The sequence below is a fragment of the Heterocephalus glaber genome, unplaced genomic scaffold (assembly GCF_053883595.1).
Source record: "Heterocephalus glaber isolate CG9 unplaced genomic scaffold, H.glaber_assembly_v1.0 deba00001600, whole genome shotgun sequence".
NCBI lineage: Eukaryota > Metazoa > Chordata > Mammalia > Rodentia > Bathyergidae > Heterocephalus > Heterocephalus glaber.
The window spans coordinates 15631263-15658089 of NW_028258372.1; the positions used below are offsets into that span (position 1 = coordinate 15631263).

A 26827-nucleotide genomic window follows, 5' to 3' on the forward strand; every position below is an offset into this window, starting at 1 on the left:
AGTAGAGTGGATCAGAAGAGAGTGCACCTGGAACTAGACCCAATTTAGGAGGGCACTGTAAATAATCCAGGGAGTCACAGAGGGCATCCAAATATTTAGGGAAGAGTGCTTAGCTGGCAGTAGAGACTCAAGGCTCATCCCTGCATGGGAGCAATTGAAGTCTGAGGTGTGGACATAGTCACCTAGGGGGAGAAAGAGAGTGAGCAAAGATACTTTGAAGGAAAGGTGTTCAAAGGAAGAGGACTTATAAAATACTGAGGTCAGGACAAGGACTATAGTGCCTGTCATAACTGAGGGAACAACAGAAAGTAACATTCAAAGACATTAACATGGTCAGTAGTGGACTTGGTGCAATGGAAGCACAGAGAAACATGGAGACAACATGGAGGCCCCAGAGAGGCCCCAGAGAGTCAGCTCTCCTCTTCTATGATGTGAGCACACAGAAGAAGATACCATCTACACACCCAGCAAAAGGACTTTCACCAGACATCAAGTCAGCCTGTGCCTTGGTCTTGAACTTCACAGCCTCCACAGCTTTGAGAAATAAATTTCTGCTGCTTATAAGCCATCCAGTCTATAACATTTTGTTGTAGCAGCCTGAATGGATGGACTAAGACCCACCCTCTTCCACTTACTCCCTCATGGCTGCCACATTTCCTGACAGAAACTGTCAGAACCACATCTGACTCGGGGGATGGTCACCTTTCCTCATCCTCACAGTCAGTCTTCCAGTTACCAGCCACAGAAGGGCCTCCATTACCACCCAAGCTGTTTGTACTAAGGTTATATTCCTCCTTGAAAGTCTCTCCTGGGGCCCCAGGCAGGAAGACCTCCCCTGCCCTGCTTGATAAAACTTGCCCGATGTGCCAATGCCTTTCTTTTAATTACATTTCCAGAATGATAAGTAGTAGCTCAGTTATCTTAGGCTTCGGTACAATTTCCTATAAGGACTGACTCATGAGTCCATGATCCAGGCCCACACTGCATCACAAGTAAAGACCCCTTGCTCCCCTGGCCTTTAGGCACATGGCTGAGGAGATGAAGGGTCCAACATAGAACTCCCTTTTTCTGAGTTCCTACTATGAGCCAAGTGTTTTACACTATTATCTCCTTTCCTTCTCAATTCAAGCCAATGAGGTAGTTACTAACTAGTGTATTAGTTACTAATTAGTGTATTAGCTTTCCCATCACTGAGACCCAACAGGTGACACATATAACAGAAGGAGGAAAGGTTTAATTTAGCTCACAGTTTCAGGAGACTCAGTACATGGTCAGCGAGCTCCAAGGCAGAAATTTCATGACAGAAGGGTGTAGTGAGTAAAGCTTCTGAGAAGCAGAGCAGGGGAACAGTGCCAGAGAAGAAAGAGCCAGAGATCAGATACAGCACCCAAAATCACACCTCCATGACCCACCCATCCACACCCAGAAGTGTGCTTTACTAACTTTCCAGGCATTTCTTAATCCAGTGAAGTTGACCTATCAGGATTAATGCTCCAAACCAGTACTGTCCTGTCTCCCAGGAAAGGTCACCAGAGCACCCAAAGGCTGTACAGTGACACAGAAAGTGCTCAAATCCTCTTCATTGTCTGGGTTGAGAGGCCTTTATACCGTCTTTTGTACATTTCCATAATGTTTCTGGCCTTGTATCTCCCCGAAGACAGCAGAGTGAAGAAAAAAACCCAGACGTCTTCTTTCAGTCTTGGCTTCACACCAACTAACCAGCAAAAAGTCAGAAAGGAATGTTGGGCCAAAGTGGTCATCATAGAAGCATCCTGCAGAGGACCCTCCTGATCCTGAATACCCAGAAAGCTCCCTGCTGTTACACACACACACTTCTTTGATTAGAAAAACCCATTCCCTGCACTGACACAAACCACAACTATGACCCCCATCAGACTTAGAAATGCAAGCAGCAGTACACACTGATTGGTTGACTCTGGCCCATTTGCAGCTGTCGTTGCTTCTGATTTGGCCTCCCTCCTTTACAACTAGCAGATGCCCATGCCATATCTGTTGGTTAAATATTTTTCCTATCTTCCCTGATTCTGAAGAAAATGCAGCTCAGACAGGTTAGATAATATGCTGATAGAGATTCCACCATCAGATGGCAGAGCCAAGTTCATAACCAAGTCCGTCCAACTCCAGTGCCAGTGCTCAACTCTGCCCAGTGCTCTTAGACCCAGTGCTCCATATATCCTGACTCTCTCCGCCAGTGGGTCTAGTGGCTTTCTGTGCAGATAGGACCTCTAGTGGCCACTCACATGCACTGCCTCTCCTGTGATAGAAAGGCAGTCAACCCCTTTTAGAAGCATGGTTATGTCCAATAAGGAAAAAATTCCAGGGAAAGGAAAATGGTTAATCCCATTTCAGCAAATCTCATGAATTGCATAGAAACCATCTAGTTGTACGCAAGATCTAGAGCCTTTTTTAGTCTCTGAACCGGATTACTGGTTCCTGGGAAATGGCGATAAACAAACATGCTTTCTGATTCCAGACCTTACTTACACTGTTGAGCAGCAGGTGACCCTTATGATCTTAGGACAGTGGACCTGACTAAGAGAGACACTAAATAAGAGAGACACCAACTGAAACAGGGACGCACAGCCAAGACTCAATTCTGCTGAGAAACAATGCCCAGGAAGCAATAAACAAGGCTTAGGTGTCAAGCAGCACTGCCCTGCAGAGCCATGGTGCCAAGCGGGTGGAAACCCTGGAGGCTGGGCTGCCCACACTAGTGTTTCCTGCCTGCTAGGGCAGTGGTTCTGGACATGTGTCCCTGTCAACAGCAACAGCACCGGGTGGAGAGCTGTGAGAAGGACAAATGCTCTGGCCCCACTACAGAACTGCTAGATTCACTGCTTTTGGGGGCGGTGTTTCCGTTTACTAAGATGCATTAATTTACATATTAATGAGTTCAATAGATCCATGCTTTAGCAAGCCCTCCATCTGATTCTTATGTAGAACAAAACTCAAAAACCAATGCTCTAAAACTTCACAAAGATTCAACACAATAGTGGGCAAATCTGTCCCTGGAACTAAGAGAAATTAGGAACAGTAAGCCTTTAAAAAGAATCATTTCTGAGTAGGTGGTGGTGTGAGAAAAACATCACCTTTTTTTTGGTACTGGGCATTGAACTCAGGACCTTGAGCTTGTGAGGCAGGTGCAGTGTCACTGAGGTAAGTCCCTGGCCCAAAAATATCAACATTAGATGCGACAAGCATGAATTAGGTCCCAGTTCAGCCTCTTATTTACCAGTGGCCTTGAGCGGGTCACTTCACATTTCCAAGAATCAGTTTCATTGTCTGTAAAATGAGAAAATAAAACCTAGCAGGGTGTCTGGAATGGAGAAGGTGTTAAAACAAAAGTAACTGTTATAATGATGCTTTGCATCGATCAGCAACTGGTTATGACATTCAAGAGCCATTGAGCACCTGTCACTCCCACAGGTGGACAATGGGGACACCCACACAAACGGGAGAATGGGGAGGAGAGGCTTCACTGGGCTCTGCCTATGCTCAGTGACAGAAAGATCAGAGTGATCTGAATCCAATAGGCACAGTCGGGGAGCAACAGAAACAGAAACAGAGCCCTGCACCAGATCTTTGCGGTCAGAGTGTCTTCATGGAGAGGCTGCCTCCCTTCTTCACAGTAATGCTCCCATAATAAACCACTCCTTTGAGAAACTTCAAGTGCCACACTGCCATGCACTGCAAAACTAATCAAGTCTTCTAAGTGCAAGCCTTCTGTCATCAGAGCACAGCGAGTCTACGTGAAAACTCAGTCAAGGCCCAGGGCCCATCAGAGAAGGGACAGAGGAAAGGAGAGGAAGCTAAGCATCCAGGGCAGAGTGGACACCTGGCACCTAGTGAGAGGGTAGGGATGAGCAAGTGTAACTCGCAGCAGAGCTTCGCTACTCTAATGCACGTGAGAGACTCTCATGAAAGTGCAGATTCTGATTCCATACACCTGGATGGAGCCTGACACGCTGCATGTCTACAGGCTTCTGGGAGATGTTGATGCTGCACTTTGAGTAGCTCTTTGGGATGATAATAATACTAATTAACATAGAGTTTTAATGTTTGGATTCCAATTCTGGTTCTGACCCACCTTGTGTCATGTGACAGTGGGGCCTTGAGAAAGTTATTTAGCCTCTCTGAACTTCTTTCCGGGTCTCCAAATTGAAAGACTATGCCTCTTTCACAGAATTCTTTTAGGAATTCCACATTTAGTGTAGCATTTAGTGTAGGATCTGCCTCCTGATAATCCCTTAAAAGGTGATAGCTGTGATGAACATCACCTATGCAGGCAGTGAGGGCTGCATCCTCTTTAACTGGACACTGAACGGGCATGGGGCTTGCCCTGTGGTTTTCTAGCTTTTTCTCTGGCTCTTCAGCCTTTTCTTCCCTGAAACTTAGGTGTTCCCCAGGTTGGGTCTTTGGTACTCTGCCCTGCTTTCTTCTCCCTCTGCTCTAGCCTACCTCCCATTCATAGCTGTAGGTCTCACTTCCAGAGAGGTGAGGTCCACCTTTCTACCTGCTCCTGACTCCCCTTTCTGATTCTGGTTTGAGTTTCCTTGTTGCTACTTGAAAGCCCACTGTCTATGCAGCTTACCTGACAAGAGTATCTTTATCAGATCACCCCACAAAACCAACACACCTCCTTATTTCTCTTGCTGTCTGTGCTGCTGCCTTCCTACCTTAGACTTCACTTCTTCAAACAACTTCTGGGGCAAGAAGGCAGGCTGAAATGTCCACAATATGCTCCACCACCTGTCACACATTGCCTGTGAGCTTGTACCTCTCCACTACTGGCAGGGAATTCCATGATGTTTGGGTCCATTGTCCTAATCACCCTGTGCTTGGCATATGGCAGCCTAAACTCCAGCCTGACAGGTGGTCATTATCCAGGACAGTCTTGAAGGAGCTATGCATGAGAAGAATGATGGTCTAATGGGACTGAGGAACCACTGCATTATTAGCTGGGCCAGTGTCAAATCATCTCCCTCAGGCAAAGCTAAGTAGGATATGCAAGTAGAGCTTGGTGGTTCTTTCAAGTTTGAATCCAGTACTTTGGGCTCTTATCACCTCTGGCTAATTCTTAAGGGATAGAAACCCAAAATTCCGATGAGAGTCTCTGAAGAAAGAGAGAAGGGAGGAAGAAGGAGGAGGTGAGGATACTTTCTTTCCTCCAAATCCTCTTGCTCTTTCTCAACACTTTAAATATAGATTAGCTTAACCTCTCTCTCAACAAATAAGAATCCTGTCTCTTTGGAAGGAAAAGGAAGAAAAATTAAGGTAGATGGCAAGATTATTTTTGATGAGAAAAGTAAAATTGATAAATATCGTTAACTGAATAGATTTTGTCCCATTACATAGGACAATGTTCTAACACTGTGCTCCAACAATTTAATCATTTAATAAAATGAAGGATAAATTATAAAATAAAATATTCTATAAGGAAAATACTTAAAATGAAGCACTATTGTCATTTTCATTCCGGTAATTCAGTAGCCTGTTTGCCTGTCAGCCTTCTAACCTCAGTCTGAGTTATCTTTGGCTTTGGTTGAGGGTAGGAGAATAAAGAATTAAGTTTTCTAAGAAGCAAGAGGTTTGACATTCAAGTTTGACTTTTTAAATTCACAGAAAAAATACTAATCTTGAAAGTGCTGGCTTTCCAGTGCAAGTGTGAAGCACATGAGGAAATGAGTCTTTCCGGACTCCACAGAGTAGGCAGCGTGGAAGGCTGCAGCGTGGAGTGGTAGCAGCTTACCTCCACTAGAGGAGAGGTTCAAGGGAAATCACAGCAGAGAAGAGAGTTATAGGTAGGCAAGTGTTCTGAGAAGACCCAGCCCATGTCTTCAGGGTTCCCATTCAGGTAGTTGCATTCCAGAATGCCAAATGGAAAGAAATAATCCTTCTCTCCCTAGAGGATCCTTAACTCCATTGGAAGGGATGCATCACCCACCAAACACATGCACACACACACACACACACACACACACACACACACACAGAGACACACACACACACTTCTCCCCAGAAATTTCAGAGGATTCTTGTGGTTAGCAAGAACTGAGTCAGGGCACAAGTTGAGTGGAGAGTAGATAAGGTCACAAAGAATGACCCAAGAGGACACACTATGTCCTATACCAACTGCAGACACTTGGCAACCAATGCAGTGAGAATAGAGGATCAGACCTCCAAACAGATGAGACCAACTACTGCACATCAGCAGTAATCCAAGACCAATGTCAACACACAAACCACACCACCCAGGACCCTTCTTTCCACCTCTTGTCACCATGATCCCTTAAGTGTCCATCTCCATACAGGTGCCACCCCAAGTAGGAGAGGAGGCAGAAACATTTGAGAAGGAACCATGGTCCTGATAGGAAGTTTGGATTTTAAAAATGACTGAGTTTTAATTGTTTAAGTAATAATGAAAAGAACCTACAAATTAAGTCAAAATTTTACTAAGCCACCTTTAAATGTCAAAATTAAGTCTTTTCACAATACCAGAAATGGGACTTGTGATGGTCATAGAAAAGATATCACATGCCCATACATATGAGTTGTGACTAAGCTGCAAACTCATCATATACTTGGTTTGAACAGCAGGAGCAGAACAGAGGAAGCATCCACCTCCACCACCACCCTCTATGAAGATCAGAGTCCATTAGAAAGTTATCCATTAAACAGGGTGTGTCCACAACATACCTGACTATTCGGTAACCTTGCCAGGTTGTTCTGCCTGTGCCATGGCACTTGGAACTTGGCAGAGGTTTAAAGCAAAACTGTGAGTATGTTCTGATGTCTTATGAACTAGGGTAGTTACCTGAGAAATTATTTCTGATTTCATTTTTTCCAGATCCTCTTTTGTTGCCAGTTCAGGGAGTCCAGGTGATTGAGTATCAGATTGTTCCATCTCATTTCCCTTTGGGGTTGCTTTAGGTGATCTGGAAATCTGGCTTTGATACTTGTTTAAGTGTCTTCTCATTTCAGTGGGGTAGGGGTGCTGCTGGTACCCGCAAAGCTCACCTCCTTGGCACTGGGGGGCGGGGTATGGCAGCCCAGAAGGCTCCTCTGTACTAGGGTAGTATAGGAAGCACACAGCTAATGGGATACCTGTGACTCCTGTCAAGAAGTTTAGGCTCTTTCTTAAACTGAAAGGACTATGGCCTCCATCTTTGTGCCCCGGAGGAAACAAGACCCTTCTAATGAGGACGGAAGACCCACTTAGCCAGAAATCCCTTACTTCCTGGAAGGGTCATAGTATTATGGTTAAATCCATTGTTCTGAAGTCCAGATTCAGACACCAAATGAGGAACTTTGAGCAAGTCACTTAAATTCTCTGGACCCAAGATGAGAATAACAAAACTAGTTACTACATGGGGTCTGGTGAGATCAAATAAGATGTCACCTTCAACAGTTTGACAACATGTTTTGCCTGCTACTTCCATCAGCATTGCCTGGGAGCTGAGTAGACCTGAAATTCCTGGCACCTTGGCCCAAACCAAAGGGATAAGAATATGAGAGGCTGTTTAACAAACTTCTGGATGATTTTTATGCACATTTAGGCCTGAGAAGCATGGCCCTACATAATCACAGATAAGCTGGAAGTTATCCATTGTGTGTGAGTGCAGCATTTGAGGAGGAACAGGGGTATTGAATCCTTGCCAGCAGAGTGGTTATAGGCAAGTCTCTTATTCTCTAGAGGCAGTGATACCTGTCACAGATATAAGACTGACGAGAGCTTCCAATAATATGCCTGAAAGAGCTTTGCAATGTGTAAAGCAATGGGGAAGTATAAGAGAGCATTATCATTACCCGCGCCTTTGTAACAGAGCCCTTTAAAGGGAAAACATCCAAATCCTTGGCTTCTCTACTTGCTCTTGACAAAACCTCCTACCACTCTAGGAAGATTGCAAGAATGCTGACCCAGAATTTCCTTCATGTTTCCTTAGAAAAGCAAGTTCACTCTGATGGCTAAAGCTACCTCATAGTGTATCATGAGATCCCCATAACTCAGGCCTGACAGCTCTTCCTTCTGGTATCTGCATCACACAGCCAGAACAGGGGACACGGAGAGCTTCCTATTCCCCTAGTGCCTTCTGCTGATGGTGTATGGCTGCTAGGTGTCCTCAGGATCTGAAAAAAGACCAATATATAGAAGTACAAGGATCCAGGTTTCACATCCAAACAAGGAAGAACTCTGCAGGTATCAAAACTGCCCAAATATAGCAAAACTTCCCTACTTGGTGGGGTAAGACCCCTGGCCTGGTGGTCCATGAACCACTACACTCTGGAAGAGCTATTTTATCATTACCCTTCCTCCTCAACTCTTCTAGTAGTCTTCAAAACACCCTTCCTCATTCAATCCAGGTTTGCTCATCACATATACTGTGTCTGCACTGTCCTAGCTACTCAAGATAAGGGCCCAGCTCTGAAGGCCTTTCTGTTCTAATGGCCAGCGTAGGCTCCTCTCTAAAGAGGTGCTGTTTTAAGCTGAGATCTGAAAGGAGTGTGCTGGGACCACATAATTCCCAAGGGCTACTCTGGACCTGGCCAGCCATGGATGACTGGCCTCACGGAGAACAAGCCTGCAGTCCTCTCCAAATGGGTCTGGGTCCCAGGTTGTGAGCATCCACCCCAGAGAGAAGCCACCCATTCACTATCTTGTGCTCCAGATAAAATATTGATTAGGAAATTTAAAATTTTGAAATGATTTAGGAGGCCCGAGACAGGGACGTAATGTGCTGTGCCCAGTTGCCTTATGAGCCATCTGTCTCCTGTCAGCAAGCAGCAAGAAACTGACAGAATCAATATAAACGTGTCTGAGGACAGGCTGAACTCATTTCCTTCTCCCTGGGGCTATGGGTGGACTGGGTTGGCCATAGGAGATGAATTCTGAGGCTGGGGCCTGCATCCCCATTTGCCTAGCATGGAAACACAATTCTGGGCCACTGCCCATCTTCACTTGCTGAAGTAGATGTCTCTCCTAGTGCATCTAGTCATCTAGAACTTTAATTCTCACCTTCGCCTTTTTGAAGATCTAATAAGACCTCTGGCCTGTGGCCTGAAAGAAATAATAATAATAATAATAATAATAATAATAATAATAATAATAATAGCTACATCATATTTAGCACCTGACATATACTAGGCATCTTAAAATAATCATCATTTACCTTCCTGGAACCTCAGTTTCTTTATCTGTGAAAGGAAGATAATAACAATTTACTCCCAGGATTAATGTAAGATTAAATAAGATACATGGTGAATACATGTAATGACACTGAATTATTCACTTAACATGATTAAAATAGTAAATTTCATGCTCTTTATATTTTAATTCAATAAAAATAATACCTATAATAAGTAACAAGGTTAAAGCAGATTAACTTGCATGGTGTAGTACAGGAATGGCAAACCTATGGCACACATGCCACAGCCAGCTATTTGTTATCATTGAAAGCTCTAAGAGGTTTGCCATCTCTGATAAGGTACATAGAAGTTTCTCCATAAGTGGCAGCAGCTGATAAAACTGGATACAAAGCATTAGTAACAGGTAACATGTCCACAGCAACACAAGTTGGAAGTGGCAGAACCAACATTAGAACACAGATCAGGCTGATGCTAACAGCAGAGCGTTGTGGCACCCTGTCACAGAAGAAAGAAGGGGAGTGGTTGCTTGCTGGGTTCTCTCACCACTGCTCCTCTGGTTCCTGACCAGCATCCCAGGGGCAAAGCTGGTATTACTCCATGAGTTTAATAAATATGTCACTCCCAGAGAATGGCTTTGCTCCTTTCTCCCTCACACATGGTTCTATGCACCTGAAGCATTTATTAAACACGCTGAGAGGCTTGAATAGAAATTTAATTTTTCTAGCTAAACAATGATGGATACAGCAGGCAAATAGAATTACTTGTTTAATCCTACCCTTGCATGCCTACTCAGCTTAAGACTAACCCCAGGAATAGCATGACATTTCAAGATTTGGGATACTAAAGGAGCACATCTATAAAGGACCTACTATGTCAAGAAAAAGCCCATATGTAGGCCTTTTTCACTCAGAACATTTTTCACTCAGAACATTTTTCACGATGAATTTATCTTCCTAAGGAAATATGTACTACAGCCACTGTTATCCAAGACTGTGTCAACCCCTTCACAATACAAGACATAGATTTGCTTTCTGTTTTCTCAATCTGAGCCTCAAATCTTAGTGTGGTTTTGCTTAATCAAAATCTCTTTTATTCTGTCCCTTCATGCAGCTTGTCTTTTTTTTCCTCTACCATATTCATGCATACCAAACAGCTTTGTTGAGCACCTTACTGCATGTCAGGTGCATGGAGAGATAATTAAGACTATCTAGAATATATAAAGAGTTTTAAAAAATTAGATCCCCTCAGAATAAAGGACTTGCTCAAAAAATGGGCAGTTGAAATGAATAGACACTTCTAATAAGAAGTACAAATGGCCAATAAATTTTTGTTGAACATTTTTTCAAATGTTCAACATTTACGGCCATTAGAGAAATGCAAAGTAAAACAACACTGAGATTTCATCTTACTTGAGAAAGAATGGCTCTCATCAAGAAGTTAAACAATCACCAATGCTAGTCAGACTTCAGGGAGAAAGGAAGGCTTCTACATTGCTGGCAGAATGTAAACTAGCAAAACCATGATGGAAATCAGTATGGAGATTCCTCAAAAACTTAAAACTATAAATTCCATTGGCCCAGCTAGTTCTCTTCTAGGTATCTTCCTGAAAGAGTTAAAGACATCATATTACAGTGATACATGTGTAATGTTTATAGCAGCACAATTCATAATAGATAAATCTTGGAAACAGCCTGTGTATGTCCAGCAACTGATGAATGGATAAAGAAAGTATAGTATTTACACACAATGGAGTATTACTCTGCCATAAAGGATAAACTTGAGTCATTTTTTTTAAAAGTGGATACACCTTGAGACCATAATGCTAAGTGAAATAAGTCAGACACATAAGCTTAAATACCACATGGTTTCTCTTAATATGAGACACTGAAAATATAAATAACAAGCAAAATAAAAGACAGATGTTCAGAAAAGGGTGAGCTTTTACAAAAGGGAAGAGGACCAGGAGATGGAGGGAAAGGAGAGTGAGAGGAAGGAAAGGGGATGAAAGAAAGTGCTGAGATCTGTCGTGTGCATGTACCAGTGCTCCATGAGGAATGTAATCATTATGGACTGCAGATATGTACTAATAAAAAAAGACAGCCTTTGCCCTCCAGGGATTTATAATCTAACAGACAAAACAAACCCCAGACCAAACCAGGCCATACAGAGGTAGGAGTGATTCAGGGGTGTCAGTGGAGGGTCAGGTGAGCATCAGAATGTGACTTTTGAAACACGTCTTCCTTCTAAGCAGGAGCCCCAGTGGACGGACCTAAGGCAGAACAGTCCAAAATGAGCACACGGGCAGTGGCATGGAGCTAAAGAATAGGAAGGCTTATTAGGAAACTGAGTGTAGCTTGGCAAAGCAACAACATAGGGTGCAGGTGGTGACGGTGGAGCTAGGTTTGGTGGCCAAATACAGCTGATGAGGTTGTTGGCAGTCAGAGGTGGAGGGCCTGGCAGATTGTGATAAAGGATCTTTATATATTTTATGATAATCATTAGCTGCCATTTGTTGAGATATTGCTTTGGATAGTTCATAAATATTATTTCCTCGTACCTTTCCCTATAAAGCAGATAGTGTCCCATTTTTTAGGTAATTAAATCATGGTGCAAAGAGGCAGAGAATGGGAAAAGCGTAGCATGGTTTAGTTTAACTTTAGAAAGATTCCTCAGATGGAGAACAGATTATGAGGATATAAATATGAAGGCAGTGAAACCAATTAGAAGACTATTGTAATAGTCCAGGTGCAAAGTGTTAATGGCCTGAGTGAAAACTGAAGCAGAAAGGTGGGAGAGTTTGGGGGGAAGGGGTAATGAGCACATTTTGCATTTCTAGGCTATCTCCTTTGATCTTCGCTTCTAGTGTTCAACAGCAGGGTACCATCTATGCTTGTTCTCTAAGCTCAGAGGCACAGGTGATGACTCGACAGAGAAGGCACGGAGACAAAAAAGAAAAAGTATATTAGCCAGAACTCTTGTTCACTGCCTCTCTCCTTTAAGAGATGTCAGGGACAAAAGAAAACTATTTTCCGTGAGGATGTGCTTATTTGATTTCTGTTTGGGAAAGGTTGTGTCCTTTCATTTTCCCATATTTTCATAATTCCATGGCAGAAAGACTAAAACCCATCACTAATGTTACTCTAGCAGGACAAAAGCATATCTTCATAAATTCAATAAAGAGCTCCTTTCTTTCTTAGATATCACAAAGTAAAATGAACTGGGTAAAGAAAGCAATCTGTTTATATAACACTCTACAAAGAAAGAATAGTGTGCTAGGTTACAATATTGTCCTCAGTTGTTTACTCTCCCTGTGTGTAAGAGAAATATGCATCACTGGCCATTGCCAAGCCATTTACAGAAGCTCCTCATGAGAGAACTCTACTCCCTGCCACATTGATGTCCCACGCATGTGACTTGCTTTGGCCAACTGAATGTGAACCAAAGTGGCATATGCCACATTCTGCATAAAAGCAATTGTATGAGTCAACCATGTCTCTTGTTCATTTTCCATAAGAGCAGTTATTCCAGATATCAGCTGCTGCTCCTACCTTGATTCTTAAAGGAAGAAGATATTTGGAGCAAGAATGATGCTATTCTACTCCACAGCTAGTCTGAAACGTGATTAGGAAATAAACTTTCGTGGCAAGCCATTGAGGTTTGGAGGCTGCTTGTTTCTGCAATAAAACCTACAGAAAACTAACTAAAGCAGGTGGGAACCCAGCCACATGAGGCTCCAAGAAACGGGCAGATGTAGTATTCATGTTTAAGAATTTGCTACCCTGAGTGGAAGTTCTGAAAAAATGACTGGAGGGAAGGGGCATTTATTATTCCAAGATCATGGCCCATTTAGAGCAATGAAACAGTCTCCCAGCTTGCATGAGCTACACAAAATCCCTCAGGTGTCTCACGAAAGAGCTCTGAGCACCATGTTTCCAGGGAGGAGAGGCACTGGCAGTGTCTCTAAGTTCCCTTTCTTGAAATTATTCAGTTGAAGTCTAATATGGAATAAATGTAGGGAAAAAAATGAACTGGAAGATTTCATGCTTTAGGGTTTATTTCATTTACAAACTTTACAATTTCTATCTGTATAACTCCAAGGCAGTCGACCATCTGCCACTTAAGTTTCTGCAGGAGCACTTAAAGCAGACCACGCTTCTTGCCTGAGGAAAGTTATCTTTCTTCTTATGTTAGTTTATCCAAGAGAGATATACAGAAGAGTTTTTGTATTATCCAGAAGACATCACTAGAAGAGGTTTCATGTTTTATTGGAGCTTCCTGTTAAGAGATGAGAAAAATGAAGACAGAATGTGACTTACGTAGAGTCAGGCCTGACATAGCACTTGGCACATAATAGTCACTCAATAAACAGCTTTTGAGGAAAGAAAGAAATTGAAAACTAAATGAACAAAAGCTCACCTAGACTACAGATTGCAGGAGTTACGTTAAGTAGGCCTTGCATACCACATCAAATGCGCTTTTTGCTAGGTTGGACTGTGATTTGACCATACATTCTTCAATCCTTTCAATACCCATTTTTATCAACCTGTTACTGAGTGGGATATAATGCTGGACATTGGGGAGACTAAGATGAATTATACAGGTGATAGTCTCTGAGCTCTAAGAGTCTTCAGTATATAGTAAGCCCCTTGTCACTCTACCTGCCTCACTAATACTGCCTTGTATTCTATTCCTTTAATTCAATGACTCTCCTGCCACAAAGAAAAAGGGACTACTGACATGCTAGCAGTTTGGAAGTGGTTATAGTCAAATTGCTTGGTCTCAGGACCTTTTTATATTCTTAAAAATTATTGAGGGCAACAAAGTGGTTCTGTTTAATACAGTCTCTTTTTCATTTTCCACAAAAATTGTCAATACTAATAATACTAATCATAACCAAAAATTTAACTGTTTAAAACATATTTTTCTTCAAACTCCAAGAAACCCACCACATGTTAACATAAAGAACATATTTTTGCTTTTTAAGTATATTTTCAAGATAAAAATTATTTTAGTAAAAAGAGTATCAGTTTTTACATTTTTAACATTTCTCTTCCAGATTCACCCTCTTGTTGTAGTACATATCATGTAGCCTCTAGAAAATCCTTCTTACCTTGAGAATGTGGGAGTTAATATCTTAGTATTATTTGAAAATAGTTTTGATCTCATGGACCCCCTGAGAGGTCTTGAGGACCCCCACAATCACTAGACTACATGTGAAAACCACCACTCTCCGTTCAGCTTAATCTTCCCTTGAAAGGGAAAAAAATAAATTGAAAAGTTATAAAAGAAAAGGCAATGCTAATACCTAGATGTGTCAAACCTGTAAGCAGAGCCCATTCAGCAAGTAGAGTCAAGCTGGGAACCAGCTTCCTTCTGTGACCACTTAATGACTTTTTTAAGGTTGGATGGCAACTCTCCAGGAACTTTTAATGCTCTTTACATCAAGCCTCTTGAGATTCAAGTCAGAACCATTCCTATACCAGTCTTACCCCTCCATTAATCCTACTTAGTCTTCTTCAGAAACAAATGACTCACAAGGACAAAGGAAGATGGCTTAAAGAAAAAAGGTACAATCAACTATTCATACCACCAATTCCATAGCAAGTAAACACTATCACCTTCACACTCATGAAGAAAAGATCAGACAAAAGGCATTTCTAAGCCTATGAAACCCTTCCTGAATGCATACATTAATCAAAGGACATCCTCCTTGTACCAAAAAAGATTTGAAGAGATTATAAAAATTTATAAAATAGAGAATACTAAACAAATAATATTCAAATAAAGAAAAAAATCAACATCTAATAGTAATATGAAAGCAAGGAGTAATAACATACAGAAATGCAAAGTGAAAAGACCTGAAGAATTATTTAAAGCATTTTAAATGATGTCCAGATGAGCCTTAGCATAAACAAAAACACTATTAATTACAAGTTAATTATATACAAACTTTATCTAACATACTTTTATTGGCACTGACACCACTCATCTTCACAGAAAACCACTTAGTAGAATAGAAAAAAGGTGTTTCTTGTAACTTCCTCAACCCAAGCTGAAGGCATAACAGCAAGGTCCTTAAACCACAGATTTAGCATCTGTAATATGTTGTTTTTCCATGATTCTCAGTAATCCCCAAACTACTTGTGGAAAGAACTTGGATGGCTTCTTACCTTCAGTGATTTACATCTGCACCCCCAGGTTGGCATTCACAGCCCCTACTGGTTTCCTAAAGTCATCTTTCACTGCACTCACTCCCAAACTTTCTCTCCCAGGCTGACTGGTGTCAGTACACCTTCCACTCTGGTTCCTGCCTCTCTACTTCTATCTACACCACTTCTCCTACTGAGTACGTACCCTATAGATATTTATTACTTTAGGGCCTAGGTAGGCTATGATCACAAAAATACATATGTGATTAACTAGGCATTTTCTTAAGCTCTTTTTCATTTTTCTTTTTATAATTTTTTACTATTGTTGTTGTTTTCAAAGGAATAGAATGGAATGGAACAAATCACGTGGAGCTGACAGAACTCAGATCCACTTAGTGTCTCCATATACCCCTTCTTCCCTCTCCTTAGGTTCCATGGAAACTAGTCATTCACTCCCTCATTCACTCATCCAACAATGATCTAAGGGTAAAGTGTTTCAAAGAATTTGGGGGGTAAAACAATGCATGAGAAAGACTCCATCCTAGTTCACACAGACAAAAGTAAACAAAGAAATTCTAATAATGCAGGCTATAAAGTCATAAAGAGGAGCTGAGGATGAAATTAACACATTAGAAAGTGAGGGGTCAAGGAAATCATCTTTGAACAATGATATTGAATCGATAGTATTGAAGAAAAACTAGTAAATTGTGAGTCAGTACCTTCCTCTGTTAAACGGAACAGCCCTTGTACAGGTGGTGTGAGAATTTATGAGAATTTAATTTTATGGCCCATAGCAATGGATATAGTAAGGTTTAGTGCAGGACTTGAATTGACAGGATTTTTTGCTGGATATGTTGAGGGATTTGGAAACAAGCATCAAGAGTACCTCTCTCACTCAGGTTGAACTGTCTACATGTGGCAATGCACAGTAGACAATTAGATTTAGAAATCTAGAACTCAGAAGGGGATCGTGATTGAAGATATAAATACCGCAGAATCAGTGTAGATGGTGTATTCAAATACACGGAACTTGAATACATTAGCAAAGAAGAGACTTCAGCAAGGCAAAGAAGAGCCAAGACTAAGTTTTGAAGATTTGGTGGTGCAGTGGAAGAGACAGAGCAAGGAGACTGGGAGGTATAATCAGTGAGCTCAAAGAGAAAACAGGAAAATAAATTGTTATAGAAAACAAGAAAAGAGTATTTCAAGGAGAAGGAACATTCAACATTGCCCTTAAGCTGTTGAGAGTTCAAACAAAATGAGAACAGAGAATTGACCGCTGGATCTGATAACATGGAGTTTTGGCAAATCAAGTTGGATCAATTGATGAAGTCAAAGGCTTGATTTGAAAAGCTTGAAAAGAGATTGGGAAGTAGAGATGTAAAAACAATGTCTCTAGACAGCTGCTTTGGATGAGAATATCAGAGAAACTGAACAGTGGCTGGAGGGAATGTAAGCCCTAGAAAGGAATTCTGTCCGACTGACCTCTAAAATTTGGGTTCCATGATTTTATCTGAAGGATTTTAAGCTCAATCCTGATGGGCTTTTGTCCACTAAGAGGAAGCATGCAGTTGTAGGAAAACCCAGGGCAATGTCAGTAGTCTTGGCTGAACATCCTTCCTGATTTTTCCCCTTTTTGCAGCTATTGTATTACTTTTCCATCTTTAGTAGAACATTCCTAAAATTCTGCTTCCCAACAGTAAAATAACCTTCTATGAAATATTCAAGAAATTAATTCAATTTGCAACTATTTTTTGCTGGAAGACATATATTCCATATGTCCTCCTCCTCGCTCAAATGCCACAACCTTCCCCTCTCTCACCTGGATGCAAAGTAAATCATTAAGTTTCAATGCACTGAAGCAGTGTTCATTTAGACAGACACTACACTGAGCCACATATACTCATTTAAACGTCAATAAACCAGACCTCCAACTGAGTTCATTTGTGCAGAGGGAGGTAGTATGAATCTGAGGAACATCAGAGAACCCCGCTAGCTCTCAAGATGTTATTAAAGAGGAGGAAGCAGCAACCTCCCACCAATAGTCTCTAAATATGATCACTTTCAATTTGTTCAATTCAGCGGATAAGTGATGTACAGATTCGAGCTTTGGAACAAATCGTAACAAGAATACCAAAGCAGTAATATTCCAGCAGGAACTGAGGGCAAACATCCCCATTCCACCATGCTTAATTAATGTGGGCCCGTTGTGGGCTGGGCAATCTGCTAGGACCCAAAACCAGCAAATTTGGGACAAATAAGGTCCACTTTTATCACCCCCTGTCTGAAGTATAATGGTCCCCCAACCTCCACATGCTGTTTGGTTATTGATTTTTTTCTCATCTGGGTACTTTATCTAAGACTATAGAATGTCCACTGTATATAATGCAAAGCCAGTTCCCCAATCAAGATTCTGTATAAATTTTATATATTAAGGTAATCATTGCTTGGTTTGAAGATAGAGGCTTTTCCTCAAATTAGGTCATTAATGACAATAAACCACAATGTTCATATATATTTCTACAAGAATATTTAGGTTTCAAGCTCCTTTTATGATACCCAAAAAACGTACTCAATAAACATCTTCACTTAAGCCCATATCGAGGCAGAGGCTGCTTTTAGCCCAACAAATGAATAAAACCACAACTAATGAATGTGCTCTTTATCCTTTCTATAAACATTCATCATTTTAAAATAACAGAGTGGTGAGGGAGACAGTAAGGATCCTACTGTTTCTTTGGGTTTCCAAGGTAGCAAGGAACTGTGTTAGGTCCTCTCCTGTCAGTAACTGATTTAATGCATTTGCCTCCCACAAAAGGTATTCTCACCACCCCTTATTGGGAAGGAAGTAGAACCTGGCATATAAAACGATTTGCATATTAAATTATTTGCCCAAGGTCACACACTTAGTAAAAACTGAATCAAGATTTGGCTGATCCCAAAGTCCATATGCTCTTCCCACCCCACTGGGCAACCTCTCTCACAAAACGACCCAAAACATATTATAAATGCAAAAGGGGAGGGAGTCAAAACAGTTATTTGTAGGGCCTAAACTCTAGAGCATTCCCCTTTACAAGAAATAAATCATGTTACAACATTGATCCATGCCAGTGAGTTAACTTTTCATTTGTTCATTACACAAAATAATCTAATTATTTCAAGCCACCAGGGATCACAGAATTACTGCTCCAATGCACTAAATTGCTCACTAGTAACTTAAAAAGTTAAACAAAAAGTTTAGGTTATTTGCGGAAACCCATCAGTTTATTAATCAGGGGGAACTCATCTGCTGCCTGCTGTAAATTGAGGTATTTCTCTCCATTCAGTTCCCAAATTTCACACACTCTAAATAGGTTAGATCTGCATAACCATAATACCGTGTAGACTTTTCCCTCAACTTTTCTTAAGAGTGTTACTAAATTGATTCTGCCTCCCTAATCCTGAAAATGGGCAGAGACGGAAAGGAAGGGAGAGAAAAAGACACACAAAGGAAGAGTGCCAGTGAGCTTCATGTGTGTAATTCACTATTTATTTTTCTCTGCGTTGGTATGTTTAACCATCTCTAATAGACTCTATAAATACTTTCCAAATCAAGTTTCAATGGTCTATTTGCTGCCTAGTATAGCATATAATCTTTTCCAAAAGTGGTATTGATTTTGTTAAGTCTCCTCTTCATCTCAACTTTGAGCATCTCTCAGCAGCATCATTTCTGTGGACAAACACGTGCTGCTTTCATACAGCTGCCCATTAACATGGTCTGAGAGTACTTGGCTGCTAAAACGGATCAGGAGTTAGGGAGACAATCATAATAATAGCCAGCAAGTATGAGATGTACTGTGCTAAACACTTTACATACATTTTCTGTCATGAGCCTCACAGCCCCTATAGGGCTGTATCATTAGGCCAAGCATTATACGAGATCCCTATTTAAGATAGGGAAATTGAGGCTAAAAGAGGTTAATTGACACACACTCATTCATTCATCTCAAAGACACTGTATTGCCTTCTCCTTCTGTCCTTTGTCCGCACATTGCCCACACCCTGTTTTTGTAAGAAATCAAAGACAGCTTTGTGACTATGTATTTCTCTACTCTCTATCAAGTGCAGTGTCCAACTATATAGAGAATTCTGTAATGAGAGATGAAATGACAGGTAAAGAGCCATTTTGTCCCCTCACCCAAAGCAGAATGTAGAAGGAAGTTTAACTCCTAAGCCTGTGTCCAATCTTTTCTCCCAACCAACTGCTCACTCACACATGCATGCGCACACACACACACACACACACACACACACACACACCATATACGTACTTACATACATTCCTCATGTGCTTAGTCATATCTAACTCAAGTACACTCTGCACCTCCCATCTGTCTGAATTGTACTCTTCCTCTGTTATGGTTTATATCCAGATGCCCTCCAAGAGCCTCATGCAATCCCAGGCTGGGCTTCAGGAAGGTGGCTGGATTATCTAGGCTCATCACTGACTTGATCTTAAAAGGTGGGGTCTGGTTGAAAAAGAGGGAGCCATGGGGCATTGCCTACAAGGGCTTATCTCCCTTCCCATTCCTCCCTTAACCCTTCCCTATGCCATGAGCAGCTTCTCTTCCATGCCCCTGTACCATGCCATCCAGTGGATCGTGCACTCTAAATGTGAGCCAAAATAAACCTTTCCTCCTTTCAGTTGTTGGTGTCAGGTATTGTGTCTCAGCATCAAAAAAGCAACACAGACATACTCCTAATATAAAGAGCTTTTCCCACCATGGTAACCTTCCAGAGCCTAGTCAGCCTTCAGGGCATGCTTCAGTTCCATCTCTTTCTCAAGGATGTCCCCGTTCCTCTCAAATCAAAATTAGTATTCATACTCCTATTCTTACTATGCCCTTTAAACTGTTTCTCATGGTTGATCTCATGTTAAACTTACTCATACATGTACCTCTTCTCAACTAAGTTGTGAGTTCCCAGATGAAGCAGGTCATGTCCTGTTTATTTTGCGACCCCACCTCATCTTCTCCAATTCATAGCAGTCAGCACATTGCTTTGAAGCAATTGGATCCTGGCTGCATACTGAATGAACTGAATTGATTGTCTGGGGTCCCAGGCAGCTCAGTAGTAATTTGGGACTACTGAAGTCAGAGACCCAGAAAAGTCCCAGCTCAGACTGCATCTCTCTTCAAAGGGAAGCTACACTTGGGGCAGAATGGAAAAGAAATTAAAGTGAATAATTACCATGCAAAATGTTTGCCTTTGCATACTACCAAGCATTTGGATCCTGTTGGAGTGATGTTTTAATCTGATGGACCCTGTTCCACCAGAAGCTCCAGAAAGCCCACCCCAGTCCTTCCTGGGAATATGTTGGTGTCTGCATTGCTCGGCAAGAAAAATTTTGGAGACTTTAATAGGATACCCCACAGATCCGTGATGAAATGGGGCACAGAGGGTGTATTTTGATATACAAGGGAGGAGTGGAAAGATCTAGTGTATAGGCTAATTGACAACACTTGGGAGAAGTTCTGGGTGAGAACCAGAGATCAGATGAGCCTGCTGGCTCTTTGGAAGGACTGATGCGAACATCAGCCAGCAGATCAGGCCTGGAGAAAGTTGAGGGTGAGGGTTAAAGACAAACTTTGCCCTGGTTCTTTGCCCAGGATGAGCCTTCTTTGCAAGAGAACTCAGCTGTCACCCCTGAGATGGCAGGATGCTCTGCAGACAGCCTGCTTCTTGGCCTATGCTTCTGACAAGAAGGATTCACAGGCCCAGGGAGGAGCAGGGACCTGCCTGCTTCTCTTGGCAACACAGTGTGTCCAAGGCAGAGAGGGAGGGGCAGCCAACAGGGGAGCAGACAACACCCTCACCCCCTCGACATTCACACGACCCGATTGTGTCAGCACCACTTGTCCCCCCCCATCTGTCACAATGTCAGTTCCTGCTGGGGCCCCAGGATCCACAGAGGTTGCTCCATGTGTTGCCCCATTTATCTTTGCAGGCGGCAGCACTGATGGGTTTGACAGTTCTATTTGTTATCCTACAAAGCAGGGTCCCAACTCCTCAAAGCAAAGGGAAGAAAAACCAGGCAAGGAAGGGAACTGAGACAGAAATAGGCACTAGGAGAAATTTGCAGGAGGAGGTCTGCAACTCTGTACCACCTAATGGAGACGAGAAGAGAGATCAGGCAATTAGAGAACCAAGTCCTATACTTTACCTTCTGGAAAACAACTGACCCAGCAGACTGTGAGGGGGTGTGTGTGTGTGTGTGTGTGTGTGTGTGTGTGTGTGTGTACAAACAGATCTACCATATATAAGCAGTGTGGTTATCTGATAACAAAAATAGCCTGGTGTGCCTTTGGAGGGCTGGCTCCAATGTTTGCTAGCCACCATATTAACACTTCTTCCCCAGCTTCTCCCCTCACACACCTTCTGGGTCCTCTGCCTGCTGACACCTCAAGCCTCACTCTATGACACTGAGCATAGTTAGTGCTTAGAACACAGATCCTGCCTGTGGGAAAGATGCCAGTCCTGGAGCAGTCTCGTCCCTGTCACTTCTCACCCTCACACCCTGGGTTTGGAACAAAGCCCTCCAACCAGTTAACAAGCATTTCACAGGAAGTGGCCATGCAGCCATGCAGATGACACTACAAAAAACACTGACACCAGGGCATCTTGGGCAGACTGGACTCAAAACACAATGCTCCTGAGATGAGACAGTACTCCCAAGTAAGATAATACCATGGCTGTCAGTGATTGAAACCCCTCTATGCATCAAGAACTCTACACTTGGTGTGTCACTTAATCTACATAATAACTTTATGAAGCAGGTACAGTTAATATCACCATTCTATAGATGAAGAAACTAAGGCACTGAGTCTGTCCTGCCCAGGATCTCGTAGTATATGATGGACACAGGCTTTGAATCAGTTCTGACTCCAATCCCTAAACCATTAACCAAAACAGTACATTGCCTCCAAAAATAATGACCAAATCCGTAAGACTTCCTCCTAGAGCTAAGATGACCAGCCATCCGGGTTTTCTTGGGACTGTCCCAGTCTTGGTACCAATAAGCCTGTGCCCCTGAAAACCTCTTTGTCCAAAGAACACTGGGATGATGGGTCATCCATCTCCAGCCCCGCATGCCTGTTCCCTCCCCCACATCCACATAGATACACCTGAATGTTTTAACCACTCTCGTGATAAGTGCCACATGAGTATGACCAGGTCAGAGGTTCTCTTCCTGCTTGTTTTCAAGGACAGAGCCCAAGCTCCAGGAGACCAGGCCCAGGCAGATCTTGTAGTTTTCACCCAAGGGAAACCCTTTATAACCTTCTGCCACCTCTGCTGCTGAGCCTGGCTGTGCTGCAGAAAGTCACAGAGAAACTCAGGGAACTTAGAAGGGCCGGGCAGCTTCAGGGGCTTTCCCATAATAAAATAATTTTATTACTTATAAAATATTCATAAATGGTCCAATATGCTATGGGCTGTTGATTGATGTAAAAAGGTAACCAGCTGTAATTATCTGGTAATGAGATGTATTGTTCTTTGTCGCTCCTTAGCTGACTCTAAATGAATAAAGGACTCTGCGCTACTGGGCCTTGGGAGTCCTACAGAATAAATATTCATAAGAAGAGCAGGATGATTGGTTCTCATGTTGATGAAGATTTGCTAAACAAATACGGTCTTGGGGTTCAAGAGGATTATAATAAGAATTAAATAAAGTGATAAGGGAAGGCACTTAAACCAAAAGCAGATATTCTGATGGATATTTATTATGCTTTTGTCATTTTTATTATTATGAAAACCATCTGCAATTTATCAAAAAGGCTACACACTAACCTTCCCACTCATTGCTTTTACATTGAGTCTCAAGAAGGAGTTTGATGGGATGAATGGCAGCTTCTACATTTAGGAGCATCTTGGACTGGCCACACAGCATGTTGAAGTGCATTCAGAGAGCTGAGTGATTATGTTTATCAAGGTGACAGGCGACAAGAATCACATCACCCTCAGGGAACTACCCCGTGCCGCAGTGAGAGTATGTGGCAGGGACCAAGTGAGGGCCGAGGGCAGCATTAGGGAAAGTCAGCAAGTGATTTCTGTTACAGAGCCTGAGGGCAGCAGGACAGGAGTTTTGCCTCATCTTCAACTTAGTCCAATGCCAATGACTGGCAACCATGATAATAAGTATGAATAATTGCTATAGCTCAGTTCTGAGCTCACTTAAACATTAAGGTGGGGACTTTATATGTATCACCACTTGATCTTGCCTTACAGATGTACAAACTACCTCCTAAGGGCCGAGCTGGCTGTTTAGTGTCACTCAACCAGCAATGGGGTCTGAACTTAGGGACTTCTCTACCAGAGTCTGGGAGCCCTTTAAGCAAGGCTATACTGCAAAGGATTTCACACCTGATTCAGACCACGATAAAATGTAGCCTGCAGTGAAATATCAGCCACTGTCTTGGAGAGCACCTGGTCTCAAAGGAGGGCCACCAGATCATGGGCCAGGGTGGTGAGGAGCCACAGGCCTGTCTCCTGCTGCCTCCCAGCTCCAGCTCTGGGTCAACCCAAAGGGGCTTCAGAGGAAGGAGAGCCAGCAGGGTTCTTCCAGGTGCCTCTGTACTGTGTCTCTTCATGGACAGCAGTTGCTAAGGCTTCAAAGCTGCCATGCCTTGTTACCTGGCCTTCCTCCAGGTATTCGGGAGGTATTCATCAACAGTTCTCCACTACCCTGATGACATCACTGATCCAAAGAGTAGACTGGCGAGAAATGGAAGGAGATCACAAAATAAATCCATGGAAGAAAGAAGCCTAAAATCTTGGTTTTCTGACTCCTGGCTTAGCAATGCCACCAGCAACATTGAGGGCTCTAGGGGAACTACCAGGCAGGAAAAGAGAGCCCAGGAAGCCTGTCTCTTGGCAATTTTCCAAAAAGTAAAGACTCTCCTCAGAATGAATAACAAGAATGTCACTTATTCTCACAAGAATGTGCCCATTCACTCAGAACGTGGTGCTGTACCTTTCAAATAACATTAACATGATCCATCAGTTATTCAAACACCTCTTGGGAACCATTTTTCTAGACATCATACCCATATTTTTTCTTTTTTATATTGAACATCCTTTTTTATATCCACCAAAGTAATTTATAATTATTTTTCTTTGGCTCCAGTGGGAGCTAATAAAGGGAGAATATAACATAATCTTACTTCCCTAAAGGATTGGTCATTGTGTAATATTATTCCCATCTTATTATTGAGGTTCTCAGAAAAATTTTAAACAATCTCTTTTTCTAAAACATATAGTCTCTCAATCATGCTTTGTGTGAGTGCCCACTTCCTGCCAGGCAAGTGATCCACAAAGGGCCAGCATACCAGTAACCAACAAAGTGAGATGTCTTTATCCTGGCCTTCTTCCTGCCAATCACTGGTCACTTCGACTTAGGCAATGAGTGATGGGCTGCTAAACTGCACACCTTCCTGATCAGTTTTAGACCTGAAGCACGCCCCTTCAGTTAGCGTGGTGCTTGAGTTTCACTAGCTATTGACCTGGAAATAAATGCGATAGGAAAAATACTTATGCATAAAAGCAGAAAGCTATCATATATGTATTTTTTTTAATTAGAGCACCCAAAGGAAAATTAACAATTCCATTTTAACAAGACAGCCTCCCTAGTAGGCACACCAGACAAATGCAATAGCCGTACAAAGCCCGTGAGCAGTGAAACAACCAGAGTACAAGTGGCAAAGGCTCACCTCTGTGAGAGAAGCTGACATCATGTACATGTGAGTGTACCGTGCTTGGTGTACTTCTGCACTCCCAGACCGTACTTCCTTAGAGGATCTCATTCCAGGCCCTGTAGAGCTCACCCATTTCTTGGCTATTCTTCCCCACGCAGGGCCATTATACAGGAACAGAGAGAACATTGGACTTGGAGAAGAAGACTGGGGTTCGTGTTCCATGTCTACTACAGTGAGTAAATACACTTTCTGACCCTCATTTTCTCTATCAATAAAATGGAATTCTAATATCTTTCCCATAAACCTCAGAGGATAGTTGTGAAATTCAAATTACAGTTCTAATTTATAGATTATAAAACTGTGTAAAGTCAGAGGAAGTAACTTTCCTCCCCTGAAGCTGAGGCACTGTGTAATGGCTTTTAGGTTTGGGGACAGAAATGAAGTAGTCTGTACTGGCACAAACAACACACACCCCACTCTGCAGGTGTGTGTATGTGACAGGCAGCATGGCATGGGCTCACTTTAATGGGTATGATGTTTGCAAAGACAACCACTATTGGAGTGTGTGATATTGAACCATACTCACAATGCAGATCTTTGAAGGGAAATTTGGCATGCTCTAGGAGACGGTCCAATACTCCATATACACACAGAGACCTGTCCAGTACTCTATATACATAGAGATCATCTCAAATATGTCTTCCACTATTTTGGTTTGAGAATTCGGTTTTTGTAGGAGATAGGTGAAGAAAGAATGGAAGTAGGCAAGAGAGGGGGAAAGTGGAAGGCATAACACCCAGAAAACAGTCTTAGAGTCTTCAAGGTACATGTTATCAGGCTAGAGTCCCAAGGACCTCTCCCACACAGCATGCCCTAAACCAAAATTACCACTGTTCCAACCTCAGCCTGTTTGTTTTCCTTTGATTCCTCCATGAAACAGTGACAGCACCAGCAGCGAATTGTTCAAACTCTGGGAAACACCCTAGATTCCACATCCCTCCATCCAGTCAATTCATGTTCAGTACACAGCACATCCTTAAAACAGCCTATGATCTGGTCCTATGACTATTGTTGGGCCTGGGGCCCTCATCACTGCTGGTCTGATTATCACAACTACCACTTATAGTTCCCCTGCCTATTTCCCTTTGAATCCAATCTCCATGTTCCTGATTTCTACAACCTCTTCCTTCTTCTTTGGTTCACTCCTTGCCTTTTCTGGTGTTCACAGACCAACTCTTTGTTCTAGCATACCATATGATTCCAGGTCTTTGTGTGTGCTGTTCCCCCTGTCTACAATGTGTTTCCCACTTCTAGGTAATTCCTTCTCAGCTTGAAGTCTTCTAGATCTTCCTAAACCCATAGGCTACATTTCAGGTTCCTGTTCAGTGCATGCCCTGCCTGATATGGCAAGAAATGCAGGCATTGGTTTACTGACATTTCTGAAGAAAGGCCTAGGTTTCATTTTAGCTCTGTGTGTTCAGCTCCCTTGGCAGTTACTGGAGCCTACAGGCATCAGTAACTATTTGTTGATTTGAGTAACACTGAATTAAAGTGCATCTGTTCAGTTAGCCTGAGAAGTCTGAGAAGGTCTACAGAGGAATCAAATCACCCCAGCCCAGAAGACACTCTTTACATTTGCCAGCCCAGTACATTGGTGACTGATTGAGGTAGGCCATTACCAAGAGTTCCCAAATTTACTCTGAAGCTGGCCCAATATGAAATTTGCCCCAGGGTGAAATTGGCTTTCTGTGCTACCCAGTGTAACCCATCCTCAGAAGCAGA

At 42.4% G+C, this 26827-nt stretch overlaps 1 long non-coding RNA gene across 1 annotated transcript in view; it reads right to left on the reverse strand.

Annotated features, from left to right (window-relative positions):
- Positions 1 to 12479: 12479 nt before the first annotated feature.
- The window catches only part of LOC147823108 (uncharacterized), a 42721-nt gene continuing 28373 nt past the window's right edge, over positions 12480 to 26827 (reverse strand). Inside the window, exon 3 of the long non-coding RNA XR_015444524.1 lies at positions 12480 to 13440. This is a non-coding gene — a long non-coding RNA (uncharacterized LOC147823108). The remainder of the gene's footprint in view (positions 13441 to 26827) is intronic.